Genomic DNA, 8278 nt, shown 5'->3' with positions numbered 1-8278 from the left:
TAAGATCATCCGCAAAAATATATGGTTCAGAGAATTTGAGTACTTCAGGTAGGTCGTTAATAAAAATGCAAAAGAGCAGTGGTCCTAAAAGTGATCCTTGGGGAACACCACTAGTGACTTCTAAAACTTTTGAGCTGATATTGTCTACTCGTACAAACTGTTTCCTGTTTTTCAAATAGTCATAGAGTACCTCTAACATGCAGCCTCCTATTCCTATAAGTGCAACTTTCTTGAGTAGATCAAAATGCGGAACTTTATCAAAGGCTTTTGCAAAGTCAGTGTAGACTGCTACAATTTCTGCGTTTGAGTCATTGTCAAGCGCTTCATATATTTCTTTCAGGAAGGAGAGCATGTTTGTCAAAACTGATCTACCTTTAGTAAAACCGTGTTGATGTTTCGTCAAATACCAGGCAAAGTAAGGGTACAGGTCTTTGTATATACATTTTTCAAGGACTTTGCTGTCAATATTTAATAGCGATACTGGTCGATAGTTGTTCACCAATTTTCGGTCACCTTTTTTGTGAACAGGAGTAACTGCAGCTGTTTTCCATGAATCAGGTATTTTTCGTAGGCGTTTTACGTTTCTCAAAATTTTGTTCATCGGTTTGCATATATTGCGGTTCGTTTTCTGAAAAAAGCTAGGTGGCAACCCATTTGGGCCGCGTGACTTTGTTACGTCCAGAGTTGATAAAATCTCACTTACTGTCTTTTTCGATATATCAAAATTCGTTAACAAGGGATTTCCAAATTGAATATCTCTAATACTAAAACTTTCTCGTGAACCATTGAAGACACTCAAGCTGTCCACCTTTCCATCGAAGGTTCACTCTAGTCCAGTTTGAATGATAATCCAGTCGAGTAATAATAGTCCAATTCTCGGGAATACGCTTCCTTCTGTTTCAGATAGGACAGCTCTACTCTAGTTTTATTGTGACCGAAATTGCGAATGGCAATTTCCTACCGCTTTATCTGGCAACTTTCCCGCGATTGTCACTCGATCGTTCTGATTTCTCTTTTTCGGTTTTCAGTTATCGCGAGAAAATCGTGCATGACAGGCTCCATTCGAATTTTTTGAAAAATCAAATTTCACTCCAAAATTAAGCGTTCTTGTTTTTCTCAAGGGTCAAACTTCCAAATATGACATTGAGAAAAACAAGGTCATATTTGGAAGTTTAAAACTCTTAGTACAAAAATTTTGATTTTAAGCTTGAGTATATTAGTTTTGATTGCTTCATTTCGCACTGAAAAAAAGGTCAAACTATTGGGAAAGAATCAAAGAAACTTTTAATTTTAAAAGTTTAAATCGAATTTTTTGAGATTGAAATTAATTTCGAGCAAGTATCAGTCTAAGAAAATTGAGTGTTTTTTAAACTTTTTTTAATAAAAATTTATTTTTTAGTCTAAAAGTTGTTAGTTGTGAATGTTTCATTTCGCAGCGCTTCTTAAAAAAATCAAAAACTTCTTACGCAATCGTACTGTTTCTGAATCAAACTACCTAATAAGAACGAGCAATACGAGGCCAAACTGTGCACTTGATAGGAGCACAATTTTGTGTCTCTATGTTCCTGGATTCCAGAGACAAGTCTTTAAACATACGAAAGTTTTGTCGGGACGAACAAAGGAAATTAAAGAACAATAGAAGAACAAAGGGAGCGTCTTTGTTGCGGAATCCGCTTACAATGCACAAAATGCACAGTTTGGCCTCGTAATGAGTCATCCCTGAAAAAAGTGAGAAAAAAAATTAACTTTTTTTTTCCTATTTTTTCTTTCTGATTATGGTCGGATCTTTTTGCAGAGCAAGCAGCTATCCTCGTTTCTCTTTGAAATCAGTACAAAATCAATTTTTCAGTTTGAACAGGACCAAAAAAAATACTGGATTCCTGAAATCATAGTACCGTATGTGAATGAAAAGGGAATGAAGTCATTAGTGCTATGAAACTATTCAAACCACCATTGAAACTTATTCAATACTTATTCAATACCTGCATCATTATCTCAATTTTGAAAAAATCTCTTCAACCGCGCGCAGAGAAATAATCAAATTCTAATGACAAAAGCTAAGTCGTGGAAGCGAGACATAACTACGTAAATATGCAGCAAAAAGCAAAATTAGTATAGTTTCTCGTGAACCATTGAAGACACTCAAGCTGTCCACCTTTCCATCGAAGGTTCACTCTAGTCCAGTTTGAATGATAATCCAGTCGAGTAATAATAGTCCAATTTTAAGCTTGAGTATATTAGTTTTGATTGCTTCATTTCGCACTGAAAAAAAGGTCAAACTATTGGGAAAGAATCAAAGAAACTTTTAATTTTAAAAGTTTAAATCGAATTTTTTGAGATTGAAATTAATTTCGAGCAAGTATCAGTCTAAGAAAATTGAGTGTTTTTTAAACTTTTTTTAATAAAAATTTATTTTTTAGTCTAAAAGTTGTTAGTTGTGAATGTTTCATTTCGCAGCGCTTCTTAAAAAAATCAAAAACTTCTTACGCAATCGTACTGTTTCTGAATCAAACTACCTAATAAGAACGAGCAATACGAGGCCAAACTGTGCACTTGATAGGAGCACAATTTTGTGTCTCTATGTTCCTGGATTCCAGAGACAAGTCTTTAAACATACGAAAGTTTTGTCGGGACGAACAAAGGAAATTAAAGAACAATAGAAGAACAAAGGGAGCGTCTTTGTTGCGGAATCCGCTTACAATGCACAAAATGCACAGTTTGGCCTCGTAATGAGTCATCCCTGAAAAAAGTGAGAAAAAAATTAACTTTTTTTTTCCTATTTTTTCTTTCTGATTATGGTCGGATCTTTTTGCAGAGCAAGCAGCTATCCTCGTTTCTCTTTGAAATCAGTACAAAATCAATTTTTCAGTTTGAACAGGACCAAAAAAAATACTGGATTCCTGAAATCATAGTACCGTATGTGAATGAAAAGGGAATGAAGTCATTAGTGCTATGAAACTATTCAAACCACCATTGAAACTTATTCAATACTTATTCAATACCTGCATCATTATCTCAATTTTGAAAAAATCTCTTCAACCGCGCGCAGAGAAATAATCAAATTCTAATGACAAAAGCTAAGTCGTGGAAGCGAGACATAACTACGTAAATATGCAGCAAAATGCAAAATTTTATTTGACAGCTTTGCGATTTAGTCAAAAGATTGTTTCAATCAATTAACTAACATGATCTGTTGAGCCTACTCATTTTGACTGTCATAAACCGCAAAATAGTTAGTATATCGGGTATTGCTTTTTGATTCTCTAAACTATTGAAATATTTCGACAACATGAGAAAGGTTTAAGCTCCTAAACTTTTAATGATTGAGTTTGAAAAAAAAACTAAATTGAAAAACTTAATTTGATTCGATATGACTCCAATGAGAAAATCAAATTCAGATTATCAAAGATTTTTTTGTTACGCTCCGTGTTTTTTTTCTAAATCAGAGCATCTCATTGTTTTTAATTAACGCATTTATTTATTTTGAACTTGTAGCAACATCTTGTCGCTAGGTGTTTTGATTGTTTTTTGAGTGTAAGATCAATGACCTGTTGAGATTTGAAGTCTTTTAAAAAAAAGGTTTGATGAAAGGATTTTCGTTCACGGAGGTATCCCAATCTAGTATTTCATTGTCATCACTGGCGATTCCACACGTACGGAAAAACCCACGGCCTGGAGGTTGAAAAGATATGCCAATATCGTAATCAGTAGTGTTCGAAGCACCATGAAATACATTGAGAGTGTCATGCTCTTAAAGTATAGAATCGATGTCGTATAAATTGTCTCGATGTTGGATAACTCGTCAAAGGCTCGATGTCAGATAACTCGTCAGGCTTGTTTTCAGATAGCTCGTTACGCTCGTTATCGGAAAACTAATTAAAGAAACTGTGTGGTATTTTTTTGCATATAGTTTTTTTGCGTTTGCTTGTCTTAAACTGTTTTGTAATGACCAAGTGCAGAAGAATGGACTCTTTCATACAAAAAAAACACATTTTTTTGTCGGAAGCAGATAACGTCTCTTTTTTGACCTCGTTGTTGACTAATTTATGCTTATTAATTTAAAGGCTATATGTTTTCAATTAAAGGTTAGAGGTCACCATAGAGGTTTTCAATTTTAATACTCCGAGCAGAACGGGTTTGAACTGTTTGAACTGGACTTAAGCTTTGCTAATTTGTTAATCGATGCGCTGTCATCCCAATCAAGTTTATGTAATCAAATATACCTGCATAGTGATCTATGCAGCCAAAAATGTTGCTTACATCATTCGATTTTCATGTGAAAGAAAACGGAGACATTTCATGTTGTACAGGGCAATAATATGCTTATTGATATTTGATTTCAGTTTAATCTTGAGCAAGACTCAAGTTGGAAATACACTCAGAAAAACAATGTTAAAAACTGATGGGATTCGATTTTTGGGAAAGGGGACCTAATTTTTCCTACTTTGAAAAATAATTTGAGGCAGTTGAGTAGGATCTCAGATGAGACTGTAGATCGTAGACCTTTTATGACAACTGTAAGTCCGAATGCAAGCAGCGATCAAAAAACAAACTGCAATATAAAAGAAAAAAAATTGAAGAAAAACAATTGCATATCTGGTATGAACTTGTGTGAGCTCTAGATAGGAAACCAGCTTTGTTTTTAGGACATTACCAGGGCAATGATAGCAAAGCTTGAAATATTCTGTTTTCCGAAGAGGTTTGAGAGTCTTGAAAGACCCAGATTGCAAACTGAATTTTTGCACTTAAAATTTTGAAAAAAAAAGCAACGAACCTTTGGTAGAATATCTGAATCTAGCAGAGGAAATTCAGTTTAGCTGAGAGTAATTGCACGAAGGAGTGAGCAGAAAATTGTTGACTTAAATTGTTTTAAAAAGGCTTCCATCACAATTTGAAACTCTTTCTACATCAGCAAAGTTTAGTAAGGGTGAGAAAAAGTTAGACCTGCTGAAAATTTTTTTTGGCGAATTTCGATAGCGATAGAGAAATCAATGAAAAATAGGACAACAAATCAATTGGCATAATTACCAAATGGAACTTAAGTGCAAAATTTCCAAAATGGAGCAATTTCCATGCAACAGTTGCATTTAAAAAATCGAAAACAAGTTTTCCTTGATTAAAGTGAGAATATTATTCAAGTTGTCAAATCAAATATTGATTGACAATTTATTCTAAAAAATGAGCTGTTTCTCAAAAGGAAAAAGCATCAACTTGCTGTTAGTGATAAATTTATTGTGGTCATTTTTTCCGATTAACAAACCATTTTCACATGTTTTCGTTTCTGACAATACGTTAGAATTAAAAAATGATAGAAAACGTTTGAATTACATCAAAAACTTGAAATTTACGCCATTTGGGACTTATCGACAACGACAACAGAGTGAATTTTGCATTTTATCCTAAATTCGTGAAATATGAATTATTTGAAGACGGCTATGCAAAATTTTCCCTATTTCTTGATCTTTCAATACCAGTTCTTGGCTTTTTCATAAAAATAAAGTCGCTAATTAAAGTTTAGGAAAGTAAAAAAAAACATTGTTTTAAAAATGGGTAGTGTGAAAATCAGGGCGATAGTGTACTTTAGGAGAAAAGGCCTGCCCATTAACGGAGAGCGATAAGACGAACCGGCATTTTGGTCATTCCCGCGATCAAGTACCTACCTCCTATTAAATAGGAAGGGCAAGCACAAGCCAGAATGGTGGAAGAGTATCTGGCGCTTCATCAAGATAGTGCCGTGGAATTGAAGTCGTCAAGGTTCGTACTGGAGAACCAGTACAATCTATCAGGAATGATTGGAAAGACAAGATCGACACAAAACAGACCCTGACAGCCAAGGAGGAAGGCACAAGCGAAACGCAAGGAGAGGAAGAAAGTGGATGGTATTTCATCACACTGGTAGTGTGTTTTCTCTTTGTTCTTAGCTTTGTGCCCCGTGAGGTTAGTTCCTCGTGGCCAGCAAAGTAATGAACTCAAAAATTTTACCCCCATCGTTTTTACAATATATAGTGAAGATTATGCTTTCGTGGAAACTAGTGCTGGACTATCCAAAAAGGTATCTTAAACCTAACCCTTTTTTCATTGATTTAAATTTCTGAGAAAATTCTTAGAAAACGATGTAACAATTGTTTTTTTTCGAAGAAAGGTTCTTTGTTTTCAGCTAAAATTACTCAGAACAGGTCGGACTTTTGTTGTTAATTAATTCAATGAGAGTAAAAGTCCGACCAGTACAGGGATTCAACTCCCTCGGCAACCAAAAGGTCCCTCTTTGGTATGTTTTATGATATCCATTTTCGGTCGACAAACCCTAAAGTTTTTCAATATATGCAAATTTTGAAGGGGAGCACGCGCTGAAAAACTCAATTTTTGGTCAAAATTTTTCAAAAATTCTCAAAACGGCGTTTTGGCCTGTTTTTTAAACATTTGCACCCCCCTGCTCGAGAAAATCTTAGATCCGCCCCTGCATTAACATTATAATCGATTACACTTTCGGTTGGGGGCCATTAATTTGGGCCCTCAGTTTTGGGGCCCCTAATAGTTTTTATTGTTTGCCGGGAGACGGGGGTGCATGGTGGGGGACACGTGGGTAGGGGACGGGGGTAATTGGGAGGAGGGTTAAGAAGAATGATGTCACTAAGTGTGTGTGTGGGGGGGGGGGTAAAGAAAGGGGGTACCCTAAATAAGAAAACAATGTTTTTAAGTAAGTTTGTAGGATCTCTTTAACTATTCCCCTTATGGTACCTAGTAACGAATCTCTCCCCCTCCCCACTATAAAGAATTGGGTAAAGGGGGGGGGGGGGTAAACGAATTTATTTTTCGGCTATCCGGGAACGAATTTGTTTTTCGGCTATCCGGGAACGAATTTATTTTTCGGCTATCCGGGTATTCGGCTCCGTGACACGCGACCGTACTAGATGCTTAAGGTTTTCGCTATTCCAGAGAACCTTGTTTAGTAGCTTCTCTTCTATTTCAGGAGGCGGGTGGAGTTGACAGAGCGCTACTACTGAGTTGATATCGTCTTGCTTTTGATTGGGGAGAAGATGTTCGATTACGTCGATGACAAGAGAATTTGATTTTCGTAACGAATATGTGAGTCGTACCTTCCCTGTGGCAATAAATTATTGCCTCTATCTGCAGTTGAAAATTCACAATAATGTGGGTTAACTGTTCCGGGGTACACTTCGTATTGAAGTTATTGGGATGTTTTGTGATGCTGTTGCTTACCACGTCGTGCCAAATTATGAATTTTCTTTTTCTCAGGCAGCCACGTGTGAGAACCACTGAAGGTATTTGAGTTTACTGCTAGTTTATGGATTGAGGCTCGATGTTGCAAGGGTGAACTTTCGGTATTTCTTTCTTAAAGGGGAGACGATCAAGAGTTCTTCTGAGTGAGCTTGCTTTTCTATAAGATTTTTGTGAGATGTGCGAAGCTCCCATGCCGCACGTCTGGGTTCAAATTTATTTCGTTTGTCGCTTTTTGAACTATATGGGCTATTTGCACAGTTATCGGCTTCCCTTTTATTATTGCCATTAATTTAATTTTAGTAGAACAGTTATTTTTTTCCAGAAAATATGTCGATGAATACCTTTAATCCATTTGTGAGCGAAACAAGAAGCCAAAGCAAGAGAGTGGATGAGAATGGAATCCAAACTCCGATGAGAAATAGGCGGAAGTTGGGAGATTCATCAAATCTGTTTAACAATGTTGTAACTCCATCAAATAAGAGCGCGCAGATTCTAATTTCGAAAACTCCAGGGTTTGGTCAAAGTCACTGCAAAAAGTCAGGTAAAAAAGACACTGCAGTTTTTTCGAGCATCAAGAAGGTACCGTCTATTTCAACCTCCTCGTGTTTTATGATTGAAAAAGAACTTCAGTTGAAGCCTGATAATCACCTCACTGATTTTTTGGAGAGTAACTACGATGTCTGCTCTAGAAGACCTGATTCCATTCCAGAAGAAACTGAGGCTTCTTTGAAAGTTATGTCACCCGTACATCTAGCAGAAATAAGTTTCTTGGCTGATAGTGTTGAAAGTGATGAGACTGTTTTCGAAATTGGGACTGCCTCCGAGAATAGTAAAACAACAGATCCATTGGACTATAGTATGGAGAAAGAGGTTTTTGGTTCATGTGATAACGGACTTGAAGATTGGCTCACAAGTGATTATGACGTCGATCTGTGCAAAGAGGAGCCTCATGTAGAACCAATGTCACCCGTACCCAATATGTCTTCGTTCGACCGGGAAATTGACGAGTTTCTTGCTTCTGCAACCAAGACTGATA

This window comes from Symsagittifera roscoffensis, chromosome 4, assembly GCF_963678635.1.
Source record: "Symsagittifera roscoffensis chromosome 4, txSymRosc1.1, whole genome shotgun sequence".
NCBI lineage: Eukaryota > Metazoa > Xenacoelomorpha > Acoela > Convolutidae > Symsagittifera > Symsagittifera roscoffensis.
The sequence above is the reverse complement of the archived record's forward strand: the minus strand, read 5'-3'. Positions refer to the sequence as shown.